Genomic DNA, 21,421 nt, shown 5'->3' with positions numbered 1-21,421 from the left:
TGTGGTAGTGTGGTCGAGCAGTAGGCTTATCCAAGGAGTAGTGTTAAGCATTTGTTGTACATACACATAGACAATAAATGAGGTACACACACTCAGAGACAAATCCAGCCAATAGGTTTTTGTATAGAAAAATATCTTTTCTTAGTTTATTTTAAGAACCACAGGTTCAAATTCTACATGTAATATCTCATTCGAAAGGTATTGCAGGTAAGTACTTTAGGAACTTCAAATCATCAAAATTGCATGTATACTTTTCAAGTTATTGACAAATAGCTGTTTAAAAAGTGGACACTTAAGTGCAATTTTCACAGTTCCTGGGGGAGGTAAGTTTTTGTTAGTTTTACCAGGTAAGTAAGTCACTTACAGGGTTCAGTTCTTGGTCCAAGGTAGCCCACCGTTGGGGGTTCAGAGCAACCCCAAAGTCACCACACCAGCAGCTCAGGGCCGGTCAGGTGCAGAGTTCAAAGTGGTGCCCAAAACGCATAGGCTTCAATGGAGAGAAGGGGCTGCCCCGGTTCCAGTCTGCCAGCAGGTAAGTACCCGCGTCTTCGGAGGGCAGACCAGGGGGGTTTTGTAGGGCACTGGGGGGGACACCAGCCCACACAGAAATTTCACCCTCAGCGGCGCGGGGGCGGCCGGGTGCAGTGTTAGAACAAGCGTCGGGTTCGCAATGGAAGTCAATGAGAGATCAAGGGATCTCTTCAGCGCTGCAGGCAGGCAAGGGGGGGCTTCCTCGGGGAAACCTCCACTTGGGCAAGGGAGAGGGACTCCTGGGGGTCACTTCTGCAGTGAAAGTCCGGTCCTTCAGGTCCTGGGGGCTGCGGGTGCAGGGTCTTTTCCAGGCGTCGGGACTTAGATTTCAGAGAGTCGCGGTCAGGGGAAGCCTCGGGATTCCCTCTGCAGGCGGCGCTGTGGGGGCTCAGGGGGGACAGGTTTTGGTACTCACAGTATCAGAGTAGTCCTGGGGTCCCTCCTGAGGTGTTGGATCGCCACCAGCCGAGTCGGGGTCGCCGGGTGCAGTGTTGCAAGTCTCACGCTTCTTGCGGGGAGCTTGTAGGGTTCTTTAAAGTTGCTGGAAACAAAGTTGCAGCTTTTCTTGGAGCAGGTCCGCTGTCCTCGGGAGTTTCTTGTCTTTTCGAAGCAGGGGCAGTCCTCAGAGGATGTCGAGGTCGCTGGTCCCTTTGGAAGGCGTCGCTGAAGCAGGATCTTTGGAAGGCAGGAGACAGGCCAGGTGAGTTTCTGGAGCCAAGGCAGTTGTCGTCTTCTGGTCTTCCGCTGCAGGGGTTTTCAGCTGGGCAGTCCTTCTTCTTGTAGTTGCAGGAATCTAATTTTCTAGGGTTCAGGGTAGCCCTTAAATACTAAATTTAAGGGCGTGTTTAGGTCTGGGGGGTTAGTAGCCAATGGCTACTAGCCCTGAGGGTGGGTACACCCTCTTTGTGCCTCCTCCCAAGGGGAGGGGGTCACAATCCTAACCCTATTGGGGGAATCCTCCATCTGCAAGATGGAGGATTTCTAAAAGTTAGAGTCACTTCAGCTCAGGACACCTTAGGGGCTGTCCTGACTGGCCAGTGACTCCTCCTTGTTTTTCTCATTATTTTCTCCGGCCTTGCTGCCAAAAGTGGGGCCTGGCCAGAGGGGGCGGGCAACTCCACTAGCTGGAGTGTCCTGCTGGGTTGGCACAAAGGAGGTGAGCCTTTGAGGCTCACCGCCAGGTGTGACAATTCCTGCCTGGGGGAGGTGTTAGCATCTCCACCCAGTGCAGGCTTTGTTACTGGCCTCAGAGTGACAAAGGCACTCTCCCCATGGGGCCAGCAACATGTCTCGGTTTGTGGCAGGCTGCTAAAACTAGTCAGCCTACACAGATAGTCGGTTAAGTTTCAGGGGGCACCTCTAAGGTGCCCTCTGTGGTGTATTTTACAATAAAATGTACACTGGCATCAGTGTGCATTTATTGTGTTGAGAAGTTTGATACCAAACTTCCCAGTTTTCAGTGTAGCCATTATGGTGCTGTGGAGTTCGTGTTTGACAGACTCCCAGACCATATACTCTTATGGCTACCCTGCACTTACAATGTCTAAGGTTTTGTTTAGACACTGTAGGGGTACCATGCTCATGCACTGGTACCCTCACCTATGGTATAGTGCACCCTGCCTTAGGGCTGTAAGGCCTGCTAGAGGGGTGTCTTACCTATACTGCATAGGCAGTGAGAGGCTGGCATGGCACCCTGAGGGGAGTGCCATGTCGACTTACTCGTTTTGTCCTCACTAGCACACACAAGCTGGCAAGCAGTGTGTCTGTGCTGAGTGAGAGGTCTCCAGGGTGGCATAAGACATGCTGCAGCCCTTAGAGACCTTCCTTGGCATCAGGGCCCTTGGTACTAGAAGTACCAGTTACAAGGGACTTATCTGGATGCCAGGGTCTGCCAATTGTGGATACAAAAGTACAGGTTAGGGAAAGAACACTGGTGCTGGGGCCTGGTTAGCAGGCCTCAGCACCCTTTCAATTGTAAACATAGCATCAGCAAAGGCAAAAAGTCAGGGGGCAACCATGCCAAGGAGGCATTTCCTTACACAACCCCCCCCCAAACGAAAGAGGATGAGACTAACCTTTCCCAAGAGAGTCTTCATTTTCTAAGTGGAAGAACCTGGAAAGGCCATCTGCATTGGCATGGGCAGTCCCAGGTCTGTGTTCCACTATAAAGTCCATTCCCTGTAGGGAGATGGACCACCTCAACAGTTTAGGATTTTCACCTTTCATTTGCATCAGCCATTTGAGAGGTCTGTGGTCAGTTTGAACTAGGAAGTGAGTCCCAAAGAGGTATGGTCTCAGCTTCTTCAGGGACCAAACCACAGCAAAGGCCTCCCTCTCAATGGCACTCCAACGCTGCTCCCTGGGGAGTAACCTCCTGCTAATGAAAGCAACAGGCTGGTCAAGGCCATCATCATTTGTTTGGGACAAAACTGCCCCTATCCCATGTTCAGAGGCATCAGTCTGCACAATGAACTGCTTAGAATAATCTGGAGCTTTGAGAACTGGTGCTGAGCACATTGCCTGTTTCAGGGTGTCAAAGGCCTGTTGGCATTCCACAGTCCAGTTCACTTTCTTGGGCATTTTCTTGGAGGTGGGTTCAGTGAGGGCTGTCACAATGGATCCATATCCCTTCACAAACCTCCTGTAATACCCAGTCAAGCCAAGGAATGCCCTGACTTGAGTCTGGGTTTTTGGAGCTACCCAGTCCAGAATAGTCTGGATCTTGGGTTGGAGTGGCTGAACTTGGCCTCCTCCTACAAGGTGTCCCAAGTAAACCACAGTTCCCTGCCCTATCTGGCATTTGGATGCCTTGATAGAGAGGCCTGCAGATTGCAGAGCCTTCAAAACCTTCTTCAGGTGGACCAGGTGATCCTGCCAGGTGGAGCTAAAGACAGCAATATCATCAAGATAAGCTGTGCTAAAGGACTCCAAGCCAGCAAGGACTTGATTCACCAACCTTTGGAAGGTGGCAGGGGCATTCTTTAAACCAAAGGGCATAACAGTAAACTGATAATGCCCATCAGGTGTGGAGAATGCTGTTTTCTCTTTTGCTCCAGGTGCCATTTTTATTTGCCAGTACCCTGCTGTCAAGTCAAAGGTACTTAAGAATTTGGCAGCACCTAATTTGTCTATGAGCTCATCAGCTCTTGGAATTGGATGAGCATCTGTCTTGGTGACAGAATTGAGCCCTCTGTAGTCCACACAAAACCTCATCTCTTTCTTTCCATCTTTGGTGTGAGGTTTGGGGACTAAGACCACTGGGCTAGCCCAGGGGCTGTCAGAGCGCTCAATTACTCCCAATTCCAGCATCTTGTGGACTTCCACCTTGATGCTTTCCTTAACATGGTCAGATTGTCTAAAGATTTTGTTCTTGACAGGCATGCTGTCTCCTGTGTCCACATCATGGGTACACAGGTGTGTCTGACCAGGGGTTAAGGAGAAGAGTTCAGGAAACTGTTGTAGGACTCTCCTACAATCAGCTTGCTGTTGGCCAGAGAGGGTGTCTGAGTAGATCACTCCATCTACTGTACCATCTTTTGGGTCTGATGACAGAAGATCAGGGAGAGGTTCACTCTCTGCCTCCTGATCCTCATCTGTTACCATCAACAGATTGACATCAGCCCTGTCGTGGAAGAGCTTAAGGCGGTTTACATGGATCACCCTCTTGGGGCTCCTGCTTGTGCCCAGGTCCACCAAGTAGGTGACCTGACTCTTCCTCTCTAGTACTGGGTAAGGGCCACTCCATTTGTCCTGGAGTGCCCTGGGAGCCACAGGCTCCAGAACCCAGACTTTCTGCCCTGGTTGGAACTCAACCAGTGCAGCCTTTTGGTCATACCAAAACTTCTGGAGCTGTTGGCTGGCCTCAAGGTTTTTGGTTGCCTTTTCCATGTACTCTGCCATTCTAGAGCGAAGGCCAAGTACATAGTCCACTATGTCCTGTTTAGGCTCATGGAGAGGTCTCTCCCAGCCTTCTTTAACAAGGGCAAGTGGTCCCCTTACAGGATGACCAAACAGAAGTTCAAAGGGTGAGAATCCTACTCCCTTCTGTGGCACCTCTCTGTAAGCGAAAAGCAGACATGGCAAGAGGACATCCCATCTCCTTTTGAGTTTTTCTGGGAGCCCCATGATCATGCCTTTTAATGTCTTGTTGAATCTCTCAACCAAGCCATTAGTTTGTGGATGGTATGGTGTAGTGAATTTATAAGTCACCCCACACTCATTCCACATGTGCTTTAGGTATGCTGACATGAAGTTGGTACCTCTGTCAGACACCACCTCCTTAGGGAAACCCACTCTGGTAAAGATACCAATGAGGGCCTTGGCTACTGCAGGGGCAGTAGTCGACCTAAGGGGAATAGCTTCAGGATACCTGGTAGCATGATCCACTACTACCAGGATATACATATTTCCTGAGGCTGTGGGAGGTTCTAGTGGACCAACTATGTCCACACCCACTCTTTCAAAGGGAACCCCCACCACTGGAAGTGGAATGAGGGGGGCCTTTGGGTGCCCACCTGTCTTACCACTGGCTTGACAGGTGGGGCAGGAGAGGCAAAACTCCTTAACCATGTTGGACATATTGGGCCAGTAGAAGTGGTTGACTAACCTCTCCCACGTCTTGGTTTGTCCCAAATGTCCAGCAAGGGGAATGTCATGGGCCAATGTTAGGATGAACTTCCTGAACAGCTGAGGCACTACCACTCTCCTAGTGGCACCAGGTTTGGGGTCTCTGGCCTCAGTGTACAGGAGTCCATCTTCCCAATAGACCCTATGCGTTCCATTTTTCTTGCCTTTGGACTCTTCAGCAGCTTGCTGCCTAAGGCCTTCAAGAGAGGGACAGGTTTCTTGTCCCTTACACAGCTCCTCCCTTGAGGGTCCCCCTGGGCCTAAGAGCTCAACCTGATAAGGTTCAAGCTCCAAAGGCTCAGTTCCCTCAGAGGGCAGAACTTCTTCCTGAGAAGAGAGGTTCCCTTTCTTTTGCTGTGTTGCAGTTGGTTTCCCAACTGACTTTCCTGTTCTCTTGGTAGGCTGGGCCATTCTTCCAGACTCCAGCTCTACTTGTTCACCCTGTGCCTTGCATTGTGCTCTTGTTTTCACACACACCAGTTCAGGGATACCCAGCATTGCTGCATGGGTTTTTAGCTCTACCTCAGCCCATGCTGAGGACTCCAGGTCATTTCCAAGCAGACAGTCCACTGGGATATTTGAGGAGACCACCACCTGTTTCAGGCCATTGACCCCTCCCCATTCTAAAGTAACCATTGCCATGGGATGTACTTTTCTCTGATTGTCAGCGTTGGTGACTGTGTAAGTTTTTCCAGTCAGGTATTGGCCAGGGGAAACCAGTTTCTCTGTCACCATGGTGACACTGGCACCTGTATCCCTCAGGCCCTCTATTCTAGTCCCATTAATTAAGAGTTGCTGTCTGTATTTTTGCATGTTAGGCGGCCAGACAGCTAGTGTGGCTAAATCCACCCCACCCTCAGAAACTAGAGTAGCTTCAGTGTGGACCCTGATTTGCTCTGGGCACACTGTTGATCCCACTTGGAGACTAGCCATACCAGTGTTACCTGGATGGGAGTTTGGAGTGGAACCTTTCTTGGGACAGGCCTTGTCTCCAGTTTGGTGTCCATGCTGTCTACAGCTATGACACCAGGCCTTTTTGGGATCAAAGTTTTTACCCTTGTACCCATTGTTTTGTGAAGAGGCTCTGGGCCCACCCTCCTGTGCAGGTTTTTGGGGGCCTGTAGAAGACTCTTTACTATTTTTAGTTTTGGTTGTCTCATCACCCTTCCCCTGGGGAGTCTTTGTGACCCCTTTCTTTTGGTCACCCCCTGTTGAAGTCTTGGACACCCTTGTCTTGACCCAATGGTCCGCCTTCTTTCCCAATTCTTGGGGAGAAATTGGTCCTAGGTCTACCAGATGCTGATGCAGTTTATCATTGAAACAATTACTTAACAGGTGTTCTTTCACAAATAAATTGTACAGCCCATCATAATTACTTACACCACTGCCTTGAATCCAACCATCTAGTGTTTTCACTGAGTAGTCTACAAAGTCAACCCAGGTCTGGCTCGAGGATTTTTGAGCCCCCCTGAATCTAATCCTATACTCCTCAGTGGAGAATCCAAAGCCCTCAATCAGGGTACCCTTCATGAGGTCATAAGATTCTGCATCTTGTCCAGAGAGTGTGAGGAGTCTATCCCTACACTTTCCTGTGAACATTTCCCAAAGGAGAGCACCCCAGTGAGATCTGTTCACTTTTCTGGTTACACAAGCCCTCTCAAAAGCTGTGAACCATTTGGTGATGTCATCACCATCTTCATATTTAGTTACAATCCCTTTAGGGATTTTCAACATGTCAGGAGAATCTCTGACCCTATTTATGTTGCTGCCACCATTGATGGGTCCTAGGCCCATCTCTTGTCTTTCCCTCTCTATGGCTAGGATCTGTCTTTCCAAAGCCAATCTTTTGGCCATCCTGGCTAACTGGATGTCCTCTTCACTGGGGCTATCCTCAGTGATTTCAGAGGTGTTGGTCTCTCCTGTGAGGGAACCAGCATCTCTGACTATTATTTTTGGAGTCAGGGTTTGAGGGACCCTGTTCTCCCTAGATAGGACTGGTAGGGGGGAATTTTCCTCCAAGTCACTATCCTCTTCCTCTGAGTTGCCACCCTCAGAGGGGTTGGCCTTTTCAAACTCTGCCAAAAGCTCCTGGAGCTGTATTTTGGTAGGTTTGGGGCCCATTGTTATTTTCTTTATTTTACAGAGTGACCTTAGCTCCCTCATCTTAAGATGGAGGTAAGGTGTGGTGTCGAGTTCCACCACAGTCACATCTGTGTTAGACATTTTGCTTCTAAAAGTTGGAATACTTTTTAAGAATCTACAACTAGTTCTAGGTTCTAATTCAAACTTTTACAAACTTTTAAACTCTAAAAGAAATGCTAAACAGGATCTAACACAAGGCCCTAGCAGGTCTTTTAAGAATTTAGAAAACTTTTCAAATTGCAAAAATCAATTTCTAATGACAATTTTGGAATTTGTCGTGTGATCAGGTATTGGCTGAGTAGTCCAGCAAATGCAAAGTCTTGTACCCCACCGCTGATCCACCAATGTAGGAAGTTGGCTCTGTATGTGCTATTTCAAAGTAAGGAATAGCATGCACAGAGTCCAAGGGTTCCCCTTAGAGGTAAAATAGTGGTAAAAATAGATAATACTAATGCTCTATTTTGTGGTAGTGTGGTCGAGCAGTAGGCTTATCCAAGGAGTAGTGTTAAGCATTTGTTGTACATACACATAGACAATAAATGAGGTACACACACTCAGAGACAAATCCAGCCAATAGGTTTTTGTATAGAAAAATATCTTTTCTTAGTTTATTTTAAGAACCACAGGTTCAAATTCTACATGTAATATCTCATTCGAAAGGTATTGCAGGTAAGTACTTTAGGAACTTCAAATCATCAAAATTGCATGTATACTTTTCAAGTTATTGACAAATAGCTGTTTAAAAAGTGGACACAGTGCAATTTTCACAGTTCCTGGGGGAGGTAAGTTTTTGTTAGTTTTACCAGGTAAGTAAGTCACTTACAGGGTTCAGTTCTTGGTCCAAGGTAGCCCACCGTTGGGGGTTCAGAGCAACCCCAAAGTCACCACACCAGCAGCTCAGGGCCGGTCAGGTGCAGAGTTCAAAGTGGTGCCCAAAACGCATAGGCTTCAATGGAGAGAAGGGGGTGCCCCGGTTCCAGTCTGCCAGCAGGTAAGTACCCGCGTCTTCGGAGGGCAGACCAGGGGGGTTTTGTAGGGCACCGGGGGGGACACCAGCCCACACAGAAATTTCACCCTCAGCGGCGCGGGGGCGGCCGGGTGCAGTGTTAGAACAAGCGTCAGGTTCGCAATGGAAGTCAATGAGAGATCAAGGGATCTCTTCAGCACTGCAGGCAGGCAAGGGGGGGCTTCCTCGGGGAAACCTCCACTTGGGCAAGGGAGAGGGACTCCTGGGGGTCACTTCTGCAGTGAAAGTCCGGTCCTTCAGGTCCTGGGGGCTGCGGGTGCAGGGTCTTTTCCAGGCGTCGGGACTTAGATTTCAGAGAGTCGCGGTCAGGGGAAGCCTCGGGATTCCCTCTGCAGGCGGCGCTGTGGGGGCTCAGGGGGGACAGGTTTTGGTACTCACAGTATCAGAGTAGTCCTGGGGTCCCTCCTGAGGTGTTGGATCGCCACCAGCCGAGTCGGGGTCGCCGGGTGCAGTGTTGCAAGTCTCACGCTTCTTGCGGGGAGCTTGTAGGGTTCTTTAAAGTTGCTGGAAACAAAGTTGCAGCTTTTCTTGGAGCAGGTCCGCTGTCCTCGGGAGTTTCTTGTCTTTTCGAAGCAGGGGCAGTCCTCAGAGGATGTCGAGGTCGCTGGTCCCTTTGGAAGGCGTCGCTGAAGCAGGATCTTTGGAAGGCAGGAGACAGGCCGGTGAGTTTCTGGAGCCAAGGCAGTTGTCGTCTTCTGGTCTTCCGCTGCAGGGGTTTTCAGCTGGGCAGTCCTTCTTCTTGTAGTTGCAGGAATCTAATTTTCTAGGGTTCAGGGTAGCCCTTAAATACTAAATTTAAGGGCGTGTTTAGGTCTGGGGGGTTAGTAGCCAATGGCTACTAGCCCTGAGGGTGGGTACACCCTCTTTGTGCCTCCTCCCAAGGGGAGGGGGTCACAATCCTAACCCTATTGGGGGAATCCTCCATCTGCAAGATGGAGGATTTCTAAAAGTTAGAGTCACTTCAGCTCAGGACACCTTAGGGGCTGTCCTGACTGGCCAGTGACTCCTCTTTGTTTTTCTCATTATTTTCTCCGGCCTTGCCGCCAAAAGTGGGGCCTGGCCGGAGGGGGCGGGCAACTCCACTAGCTGGAGTGTCCTGCTGGGTTGGCACAAAGGAGGTGAGCCTTTGAGGCTCACCGCCAGGTGTGACAATTCCTGCCTGGGGGAGGTGTTAGCATCTCCACCCAGTGCAGGCTTTGTTACTGGCCTCAGAGTGACAAAGGCACTCTCCCCATGGGGCCAGCAACATGTCTCGGTTTGTGGCAGGCTGCTAAAACTAGTCAGCCTACACAGATAGTCGGTTAAGTTTCAGGGGGCACCTCTAAGGTGCCCTCTGTGGTGTATTTTACAATAAAATGTACACTGGCATCAGTGTGCATTTATTGTGTTGAGAAGTTTGATACCAAACTTCCCAGTTTTCAGTGTAGCCATTATGGTGCTGTGGAGTTCGTGTTTGACAGACTCCCAGACCATATACTCTTATGGCTACCCTGCACTTACAATGTCTAAGGTTTTGTTTAGACACTGTAGGGGTACCATGCTCATGCACTGGTACCCTCACCTATGGTATAGTGCACCCTGCCTTAGGGCTGTAAGGCCTGCTAGAGGGGTGTCTTACCTATACTGCATAGGCAGTGAGAGGCTGGCATGGCACCCTGAGGGGAGTGCCATGTCGACTTACTCGTTTTGTCCTCACTAGCACACACAAGCTGGCAAGCAGTGTGTCTGTGCTGAGTGAGAGGTCTCCAGGGTGGCATAAGACATGCTGCAGCCCTTAGAGACCTTCCTTGGCATCAGGGCCCTTGGTACTAGAAGTACCAGTTACAAGGGACTTATCTGGATGCCAGGGTCTGCCAATTGTGGATACAAAAGTACAGGTTAGGGAAAGAACACTGGTGCTGGGGCCTGGTTAGCAGGCCTCAGCACCCTTTCAATTGTAAACATAGCATCAGCAAAGGCAAAAAGTCAGGGGGCAACCATGCCAAGGAGGCATTTCCTTACAAAAGTGGCCTAACATTTTACAACATTATTTCTCTGGTGATGGGAAACTACCAAATGAAACATTTCTGGTATCCACCAATGTGCATCTCACTGCTTTTTGACTTTACATAAATATTTGTTTTTTTTCATACTTAATATTTTAAGTGATATTTTTTATTTCAGTTTGACTAGTAAAAGTTCAAGATATCGTTAACCAAAGGAAAGAAAAAAAGAAATCAGAGAAAGGAAGTGTTGCATACCTTTGTTTCCTCTATTGACAGTTTTACATTTACATTAAAAACCTTTGACACCAGCTTTGAGGCAATACATTCTGTATGGGTACTTTGCATAAATTGAAATCATACATATATGGTTATTAGCAATGGGCATATATGTATTTGGGTCTGAGCAATATGTTTTGTTTTAACTGATTTACATTTGTTTCTTCTGCATTTTTTAAATGGAGTCTGTAGAGCTCTTGAAAGGTCAGGCATGTTAAAAGCCTCTCCTCCTTAATAGAACTAATTAAAATTTCAATTTGACTGCATTATAATGACTAAAACCACATTCTACCCAAGCAAACCCACCTATTTTCTACAGTTAACCATTGCAATAGTATCCTGCATGGCAAGGATTCAAGAACAGACAGAAATGAATACTGATACCATAAACATTATTTTATTTTCTATACCTCGGCAATGTCAGAAATAGACTCACCATTATTGCACCAATGCAGAATGAAAACCACACAGCTTAATTTTCAGTGAAATTTTTATCATTAGTTTACACTGTATTCAGATTCACAACATAACATATTTTGTCTACATTTGGAGCTTTTATTGTAGCTGTGGGTTATATAATTGATGTGCAATTGGTGTTTAAATCAGCATGTTTTAGTGGTAAGCTAAAATGACTTATTTAAGTGGAATTGTCATTTATGGAGGTGTTGATCTGTGTTTCCTTACATTTGCAGTTATGCTGAGGACCACAAACCACTAAAGAAGGGAAGCGGGACACCATCAGACAGGACTGTGAAAAAGGAGGACGGTGATGATAGCTTAGTTCACTACGGAGAAGGTACCAATGGACAATTTAGTAAGGATGGCTCCTTTATTGTACAATACAGTGGTAAAAAAAGAGAACGAACCCGTTGAAGGAAATAAAAACTCAGAAGCACCTACACCTGTTAATGCCATGAATTAATTTGTGTGATTCATTAGATTATTTCCAGTGCCATTCTCTGTTATGTTCAAAGCACTTGTATCTCCCTGCTAGAGAAAGACTTAGATCAATGCATTCATGTTAAAATGTGTGAGGTCACTAGGTTATATGAAAATAACATTGTTTCAAGTAAGAGTAAATCACAGTGAACATCACTTACTTAAAGAATATTGTGGATATGGCCTCTCTGCTTTTTAAAGGAAGGAACTAGCCAAAATGTATCATCTAAGACTACTACATGTCTTTAAAAGATAATTCATGAAAAATGCTAAATATTTTATGTATTCACATCTGTAGATTTTAAAAGTATGGTTATTGTTTTCTCGGAGTCCACAGCTGACTACCCGGATATGAAGTGTGTTTTACATGTCAGAGTATTATAATAGTTGTATTACAGTACATAGATCTCAATGTCTTTGTGGACATTGTTTTGAAATTGGTGACATCAATGTATAGCTATCATATGTCCTTTTGCAAGAGAGTTATGACAAGTATGTATATAATTGCTGAATAAATTAAATACAAATGCATTTTCTGTACTTACAGAGATAGTTATTTGCTCTTTGCTCCTTTCAATTCAAAGCGTCCTGATTCCATCAAGTATTACTATACTACAGTGCTCCATTCTATACTGTACTTACATTGTGTTGCTAAGAATACATACAATTACATGCATCACAAGCTGTTTTTTTAATTTGTGCGGCCATTGTACTAAATTACCAACAAACACCACATCCATTCAACAGAAGGCAAAGAATATTAAGTGCCTTTCTACAATATGAATTCGAGGTGTACTGTACTGCTAAAACAGTTGGTACAATGAATATTGATTGGTAGGCTGGAGCCGTTGCCAAACAAAACTTGTTGAAAAGGTAGAAAAGCTATGGAAAACACAGAGCTGCAAAAATAGGAGGTAATTTTACATTTTTGTACTGACTTGTATCATGGTAGAAAACGTAGGTAATTCTATAAATTAACAGCTTTATAGACAGGATAAAACATGTTGTCATTGCTTTATACCATTTATAGATTCAATAGCTGGATATATTTGAGCACTCCAGGAGCATGCAAGCTATAGAATAATTGATTTAACTGTGTTTGCAAGAAGCATCATCTGCCACAGTGGCTGATATGCCTTCAAGTGAACACCCTGCCAACACTATAGCTGTCTCTGAAAAATGTTCATAGCTATTACTAACTTTGCTCACCTAAATTACTTCCTCACTAGATAGTCTGACGAGTTAGCATTGATTAAACGTATACAGACAGAATTTAAAATATAGCAAAAACCTATACATCCATTTTTCCAGACACTTTATTTGCCTCCATATATGAAATAATATAACAGCCTATGGTTGAAGAAATGCTCAATTCCATTTACCAATAAATTGGTTGTTCAAAACTTGCATCAAGTTTAATTTTAAGTTACATTTTTATATGTAGATGCTTTATCATTCTAATTGGTATAAACTAAGAAAGAAAAAAAAGCTTATGTTGTACTGGTTGAGATATACAATGGACAGTGGATCATGCAGTGTTGTAAAGGCATCTACCTAGAAATGTTTTTTTTGCTGTGAATTGATATAGTGAACAATTGTACTGCAGATTAACAGAGCTTGTGTCAATACAGCAAACCATTATACATCCTATAGCAGTTATTGTGAGTAAAGCACAATGCAGAATTGAAGAAGCACCATTCAGGACGGCTGTAAAAGCTTTTTATTGTGCCATTCTTTTTTTCATAAGACCAAATTATTTTTACCCAAAAAATACATGTGATAAACTACAAAGCACAAAGAGATTTAAAAAAAATATATTGGTGACAACTAAAGTTATTATAATCCTATGTAACTGTAGATGCTAAATGCATTCTGCATGTAAGGGAACACATACAGGCTCACTTCTGTAAAAGTACAACACATTCTGTATAAAATATAAATGTTGTTTTAAGTTTGAATTTAGTTTTGTTCATGAAATTACCCTATTTACACAGTGCATGTTATAAAGGTAATGTTTCAATAATTAATTTGTTCATTTGGAAGTTGCGTAACAGCTTGATAAGTCATAAGTAAATTATGAACAAGAGTCGTCATCTTTCATACTGACGTCGAACTGGCAAACAAAACTGAGTTTCATAAACTGAAAAATGCAGGATGAAGTGATAGGTATCAGTTTACTAAGATCAAAACTATTGCAGGTGCTCTATCACATGACACTGGATTGTTGGCAACATCGTTGAAGTCAAACACATGACAATTTACCCTAGTGATACAAAGTTAAAAACTAAAAACAAGATATTTGTGTTTTTAAAAACCCAAATCTGGCAAATGATAATAGTTAATTATTAAAGGCATAAACAGTTAGCTACAAAAGTGAAGAAAAATGTGAGGTTCAGTAGTACAACTTGATGATTCACAAGGAGTGCAAAGTAGCCTGCATGGATTGAAAGCTGCACCATAAGAAGATGCATTACAATCTCTGGAGTCCCTGAATTGATGCCCATGGCAAAGGCATGTATTGAAATGCACACAACATGTGAGTTTGTTTCTTTCTTTAGAGATCCATACAATAACTGTGAAGCCAAAACAGAACTTTTCAATGGTCTTTCTCAGCCTTTCCAAATAACCATACACAGATGTCTTGGAAGTATATCTGGTAACTTCTTCTGGTGCAGATTTAATGTGATTGTTTTAGATAAAAATAAGTGTATTTTTGAAGGATGCAAGATCATTACAATTGGAAGACCTGCAGGTAGGAGCAAACCTTTAATTTGAGCTGGCATGGTCATTTGTAAGCACAAAATGTATATTGATGACCATTTAAAAAAAATGGAATAACATGCATTCGCAAATTTTAAAAGGTATAATAATTGCAATTTAGTGATTATGTTTTTACGTTTATGGCTTTCATAGTAAAAACATGACCATGGGTTTATTAGAGAACTTTACAAATATACAATAGAGTACAATAACAATATACATCAAATATAAAGGGAAATGAAAGTATGTATAGTAGAATTACAAAATACTTGCTTAAGTGGCACTCAAGTAGATGCATAGCCACATGTAAAAGAAGCACATATACTATAGGTACAAATAACAATAGTACATCTTAATAACAATACAAAAAAAAGCATGGTGGCAGACTATTTACTAGTTAAGTGCCCATTAAGAATAACAATAAAAACAGTATAGACAAGCAAAACCTAGGACATAAAGCAAAATCACAGTGGATTTATTTAGTATCAGAGGAAGAAGTTCTGATAAAGATGAACATCAACAATAAAAGATGTAAGGAGGAAGATTAACACCTGTCTTCAGAAGTGCAAGAAAGAGGAGAGGGAAGGAATACATATCGAAGGAAGGGATATAAGTTTAGAAGTCGATGTTCACAATGAAAGTCAAGACAACCGGGAATAACAGATACAACATGAGTCAGGTTGTATGGAACTGTGAAAGGTTAGTGGGTAGAAAGCATTTTCAGAGAGTGATCAAAAGGGTCAAGGTTGGAAGTGGTGAGAGAAACTGGTTGAGGTCCTTCTTGAGGACTTTCTTGAAAGTCAAATGAAAGTAGAATTGTAAAAAGATGGAGTAAATGATTATCAGATTTTAGTATCACAACCCGAGAATGACAGAGCCAAAGTTTTAAAAGTAAGGAATTCCAGAAGGAGATATTTTCAACTTTTTGTTATATCAGTGTTCTGGGAAGAGGAGTAATGTGATCACATCTTTTACTTCTAGAATAGCTGCCCTCGGTGATCCAAGGTGTATTATTTAGTATGCCTGTTAAGTGAAAGTTGCCACAGTCAAGTCCTGATAGAACTAACGATTGCACCTATTATTTTCTTTTCAGGATATCTTAAATGGATTTGCGTTAGTCAAAGATATAAGATATGGTGACTATATGCATTAAGATTGTCCATTTAGGTTGGAAATTGGTACTCTTCATTATCAATGGTTTAAGATTGTGAAGTGAATAATTATGTGATAAATGAATGCTGAATAATGTTTTGTAGTATAATACAATTGGAAATCAGAATACTGCCTCTTATCCTTTTGAGGATCTAGATGAACATGGTATTTTAAATATGGCACTTGAGCAACCTCTAAGGTAGGTGAAAATATTTGTTTTCATTGAAGTGACATCATTTTCAAACAAAAGGTATTTTTAAAATTCTTATGGAAAACCTTGTGCAAACCATTCAATATTTGTTGGGCAGTTTCATATGGCCATATCAAGTGAGGTGGATGCATTTAGGAATATAGGAGATGGTTGTAAGTGGTGAGTTGAAACAAAAGTAATGCATTTAAAAAAATAGAATATAGTGATAATATGGATCATGTAACTTGGTTGGGCAGCTTAAGAATTTGGGTGTAGATGGGCATGGGTGTTCTGTGGATACGACCATCATCTGCTACACTATTCCAATCAGATGAGGTAGTTTTGTAGAACAGTCTTGAACTATGGGAGAAAGGCAATTTATCTAAGGCCTCCAGAGGGATGGGTTTTATGTTGTGTGGTAACATAAGGCTGAAGGACTGGAATACCAATATGCCTCTGGAGGTGCTAGGTTATGAGAAGGTTGTAACTGACAGAATGCATATTCCCTGCTGTGGCTGTAGATGGAAATGATTTGTGAAAGGTATATTGATGGAATTCTGTTAATTGTAAACCAAAGTCAGGACTCAGTATTTATTCATGGGTTACTACTAACACCCAAACCCTCAAGATGCAAATATTCACATTATTCCACTGATCATCAGCACCTTAATGACTATGACACCAAAATGATATTGTTTACCAATGCTCCACTGACAACTTCTGCCCCAGATCAACAGTTCCATATCCCCACCCTACCCACTGCCAAAACTCACTCTTACATTTATGCTATAGTGTTCCACAATCTACATTATCAATACCTTTCTTATGATGCTGCTCTGGCACTCACTTCAATCCTGCACACCCATTACTTCTGACATCCCTTTAGCATTATTTGTAAAAACTCCCCTCTTACACACAAAAGTTGTCACTTTAACAGTTTCAGCCATTGTCCCTCCCCTAGGAATAGATGTTGTCATGTTGATGTCTGCAAACGTCCTTTGTGGTAAGCCTTCATAGTTCATTTGACAAAAATGCAAATATTGTAGATGAACTATAGTGACTTGAAACCCTGACTACTCACCCTCATGAGCACTTGAAAGCAGACTCCAAATCCTGCAATCACAGAGTTCGCCGCACACATCCAATGGCTCCTCCCATATCTCCTTCTCCTCTCTTGCATCCAATTTAAAAACTTTACTCAGCAGTGCCTTTCATCCCTAGCACAATCTTTAAGTGTGTTAAGCATTGTGACCTCTAATCCAGTTTGATACAGAAGAGCTAAATCAAAATATCTAATAGCTCAAACCAGAACTGCTTTCTAATGAGATTTAATGCTGGATCAGCACCAGAGCACCAGATGTATTTTCACAGGACAGTTTCCAAACCCAACATAGTGGCAAGCCCACATGCCCTACAAGATCTAATAGACCCAAATAGACTTTGCCTAGGCTATGAGCTCCTATGCAAGTATTTTATACTTCATGTTAAATCCTGGTAAAAGCCCCATTCCCCATGTCGATCTGCACACTGAATACACTGCCCATATGCTTGTGTTCAGGAATCATAGGCTTCTAAAATTGTCAGGTTACATTTCCTGCTGTTGATAAAATAGATTGCCACACTTTATTAAAAAACGCTTTTTAAAAGATATTTGAAAGACATTACCATTAGTAGTCCAGAGGGCCACCTGAGAAGAGTTAACTAACTAACGAAAATTGGTAGATTTGCCGGGGAGAATTCTATATTTGTCCAAACTGAAAGTAAGTTGTTTTTGTGACAGATCTTATTTATTAATTCTATCCCAGGATGTTGCCAAGGTAAATGTTCATGCCCTTGACTAGAGGGCAAGGTAAATCTCCGCCAATGACCCTGACTCTTGAGCAGTATTTTTGTTTTGACTCCTTTTACCTTAAGAACACTGTTCCCTTTGTTGTTGTTACGCCTAGGCCTGTATTAACTACTGAGATAATTTCCTGGAGCCGTTTTTCTCACAGAAACATGAGCCTAGCTTCTATATGAGGTGATACATGTGCCATTCAGAAGAAGCGTGACACTTAATATGTGGTGACGTGAGTCTTTACATTTTAAATGTCACAATAAGAGACATGGAGAAAATAAATTATAGTGTGATAGTAATAACTACTGGAATGTAATATAGTGCTTATTGCCATTGCTATCATTGTTATTACCATTCATAGGTTCTCTAAATAACAGGAGTTATTAATACCCAGTTTAATTATACTAAATTTATCAAAGCCAAAAGGAAGTAAGCCTGAGTTGGGCCTGCAGAAATATACATGTCATGCAATAGGCTATGCCACAGACAAACACCTTTTTGAAGACCCACCATGTTTTCATGCAGCCGATACACACAGCATCTAATTGAAGGCCCTCTGTGCAGTGAATGACAAGGGTGGTAAGCTATTAATGATATAGTGATAAAAAGGATGTTAGTGAGTATTCTATCCACAGGATTGTTTCCTTCCTTTATTTTAAAAGAATATATTTCTGGCCATAACATATTAAGGAGCACTGTATAGACCTATTTAGGTCTGCCCTATAATCTCTTGGACAATTCTTTCTACCCACCTAGATTTAGCAGTGATGCTTCAGGTGGCACCAACTGAAAGTTCATGAGTCAATTCAAGATATAGTTCAAAATAGGGGCCCTGATTATGACATTGGTGGTAAATCTCACTTACCACCACGCTGACGGCCGCCAACTGTAGGAAAGTCCTCCTTTTTGCCCTGGTCACCCCCAAACTTTTTCGACAAGTACTGGTGGTTACTGACTCGTGGCTGTGCCCTGGGTACTGCTTACCGGTCCCAGGGCCAGTGCTCTGTGTAAAGTGGATATGCAAATTAGGCTAATTATAATTGGTAAAGTTAACCTACCTATAAGTCCCAAGTATATGGTAGGACATGGAGGTTTAGGGACCCCAGCATAGGTTGTGACCCCATAGGTGCACTGCTGAGGTACCCAGTGCCTTGCTGGCTGCTTTTAAATTAAAGTTACATGCACCCCTAAGGTGTGCTGTATGTGCCCCTAGGGCTGGGTGCCATGTAACTATAAGCAGGGACATTATACAAATAGTTTTATAAGCCCTGGTGAGGTATAACCCCTGGTGAGGTATAACAGCCAAATTTGTTTTTCCCTCATTGTAGTGAATGACCTCCATGTTGCTCCCTGGGATTGATTTTTGCCACACTTCCCAGAAAGTGGTCATCACAGGGGTAAGGACCCTGCACCTGATTGGAGAACCAGGACCCCCCTGTTTTTTTCCCAGTAGCAGGGATACAACTGGCAGACCTGCACCCACACCTGAGATCCCCATCAGATTCCAACAAGGAAGAACTACAGGAGAAGAAGGACTGCCCTGCTGGACCCCTGGCTTGCACCTGGACCCTGCACTCTGAAGGACTGCACCAGCTGCACACTTGGGCTTCACCACAAGAAGGACTTTGCCTGGCTTCAAATGGTTCAAGGACGGACTCCCTATTTGCTACAGGTGAAAACTTGCTAACCAGAGACCCCTGCACCTACTCCTGAAGAAACCAACCAGCTGACCACTGTCCAGTGGCTAAAAAGGAGTTTGTGCCTGGTGCATTCTGGGAGTTGTAGTCTACACCCCTCAAGGAGCATCTCAGAGCTTCTGGAACCTTGGGGTGAGCTGTGTACCCCAAAAGAACCTTAAAAGAACATCTGGAAGAAGATCCAGAAGTTTGGAGCACTTTGGAGAACGTTTTGGAAAAAAGCTCCATAAAGGGACCGACCCGCCGCAGCAACTCTAGCTGGCTTTCCTCATCCGCGACCCGGCCTGACTTGCAGGTTCGTCCCGGTGAAGAAAATTTCCAAAAAGACTAAGGCCCTCATTACAACCCTGGCGGTAAATCCTGCTTTCCGCCGTGCTGAAGACCGGCAACATACATTGGCGGCAATCCCCTACAGGTATTACGACCCACATCTCGGAATCCGCCACAATACAGACACCCACACAAGTCCGCCACACCAAAGGTCAATGATAAACTGGCGATGCCAAAACCTACACCGTCACGCCAACAAGAAAACGCCCACACTATCACGACCCACGAATCAACGCGTGGTCTTTCAACCGCAGTAATCCATTGATGGTACACACTGCCACACTCAAAATACACACACACTTACAAAACACAACCACATTGGACAATTCAAAATACACACACCTGATACACACACCACACCCACACACTCACAACACTATAAAACACACACCCACAAACCCTTACAACCAAAAATTTCGAAGAAGGCCAGAGAGAGAGATTAGCTAACACAACACCAGCATCCACAGGCAAACAACGCCATCACTTATACAACATCCACGCACCAAACACCACACACCCCAAAACATCACCCCACACATCACCTCACACATCACTCACACCACATCATGGCACCTCAAAGACACCCCAGGTTTTCTGAGGAGGAGCTCAGGGTCATGGTGGAGGAAATCATCCGGGTAGAGCCACAGCTATTCGGATCACAGGTGCAGCAGACATCCATTGCAAGGAAGATGGAGCTATGGCGGAGAATCGTCGACAGGGTCAATGCCGTGGGACAGCACCCCAGAACACGGGATGACATCAGGAAGAGGTGGAACGACCTACGGGGGACGGTACGTTCCGTGGTATCAAGACACCAGATTGCTGTACAGAGGACTGGCAGTGGACCCCCACCTCCTCCCCCACAACTAACAACATGGGAGGAGCAAGTCTTGGCAATAATGCATCCTGAGGGCCTCGCAGGATTAGCAGAAGGAATGGACTCTGGTAAGTCATATCTTAACTACTTCATTCCCACCACCCCACCTGCATACCATCACATACTTTCACTCGTACCCTCACCCCATCACACCATCATCTCCATATGTCCCACTATCACAACCCACACATCTCAATACCAAGGCCCTGCATGCAACACCTATGCATGGACCACCGTCACCAAACCATGTCCAGTACAGAAACCCACACAGACCCCAAACCAACTATCACAAAAGGGCTAACACAATGACGCAAACACAGGAGTAGAGGGTACCTCACCCAATGCACAAGATGGCACTCACAGATACTAAAACTATGCATTTACACCCCAACAGGACCCCTACCCAACGTCCCCAGACAGGAGGTACCAGACATATCCAGCCCCCCACAGAAGAGGCCCACAGTGATGACAGCAGCTCTGCACGCCTGGATCAAGATGACCAGCCCAGCCCATCAGGGACCATGGGACAGTCGGTTCCCATAACACAATCCCAAACCACCACAGAGCCTCCCCCTCAGGAAACACCGCCACAGCACCCACCCAGTGGGACCATCCCTCTGTCCCCAGGACACGTCAATCAGCAGTGTATCCACCACCACAGGGACACCAGGGACCCCAGGCAAACCCAGTAACCCAAGACAATCAGGGACCTGGGAACAGTGGGCACACGGTTCAGGGGACAGAGGCACAGGATAACAGGGAAGCTGGGAGGACTGCTGTGCGACAGGGGGAGGACAGGCCCAGGGAACCGATACTCCACGAGGCACTCTCCAACATCATGGGCGCTTACCACCATTCCCAGGAGACCATGGACACTGTACTGGCCAAGTTTCTGGAGACCCAGCAGCTGCATGAGGAACACTACCTGGGGATCAGGGAGAACTTGAAGTCCATTAACACCACCCTGGTCACCATTGCAGGGGTGCTGGCAGACCTTGTCAACGCCTGGAGGGACACAGTGGCACACAAACAGGCCCCTGACACAAGACAGA

General features: G+C 44.6%; 1 pseudogene; it reads left to right on the top strand.

The window, feature by feature from the left end:
- The window catches only part of LOC138287170 (neuronal cell adhesion molecule-like), a 246,893-nt pseudogene extending 235,375 nt beyond the window's left edge, over positions 1–11,518 (top strand).
- The last annotated feature ends 9,903 nt before the right edge of the window (positions 11,519–21,421 follow it).

This window comes from Pleurodeles waltl, chromosome 4_1, assembly GCF_031143425.1.
Source record: "Pleurodeles waltl isolate 20211129_DDA chromosome 4_1, aPleWal1.hap1.20221129, whole genome shotgun sequence".
NCBI classification, from domain to species: domain Eukaryota; kingdom Metazoa; phylum Chordata; class Amphibia; order Caudata; family Salamandridae; genus Pleurodeles; species Pleurodeles waltl.
This window is presented reverse-complemented; position numbering and strand designations above follow the sequence as displayed.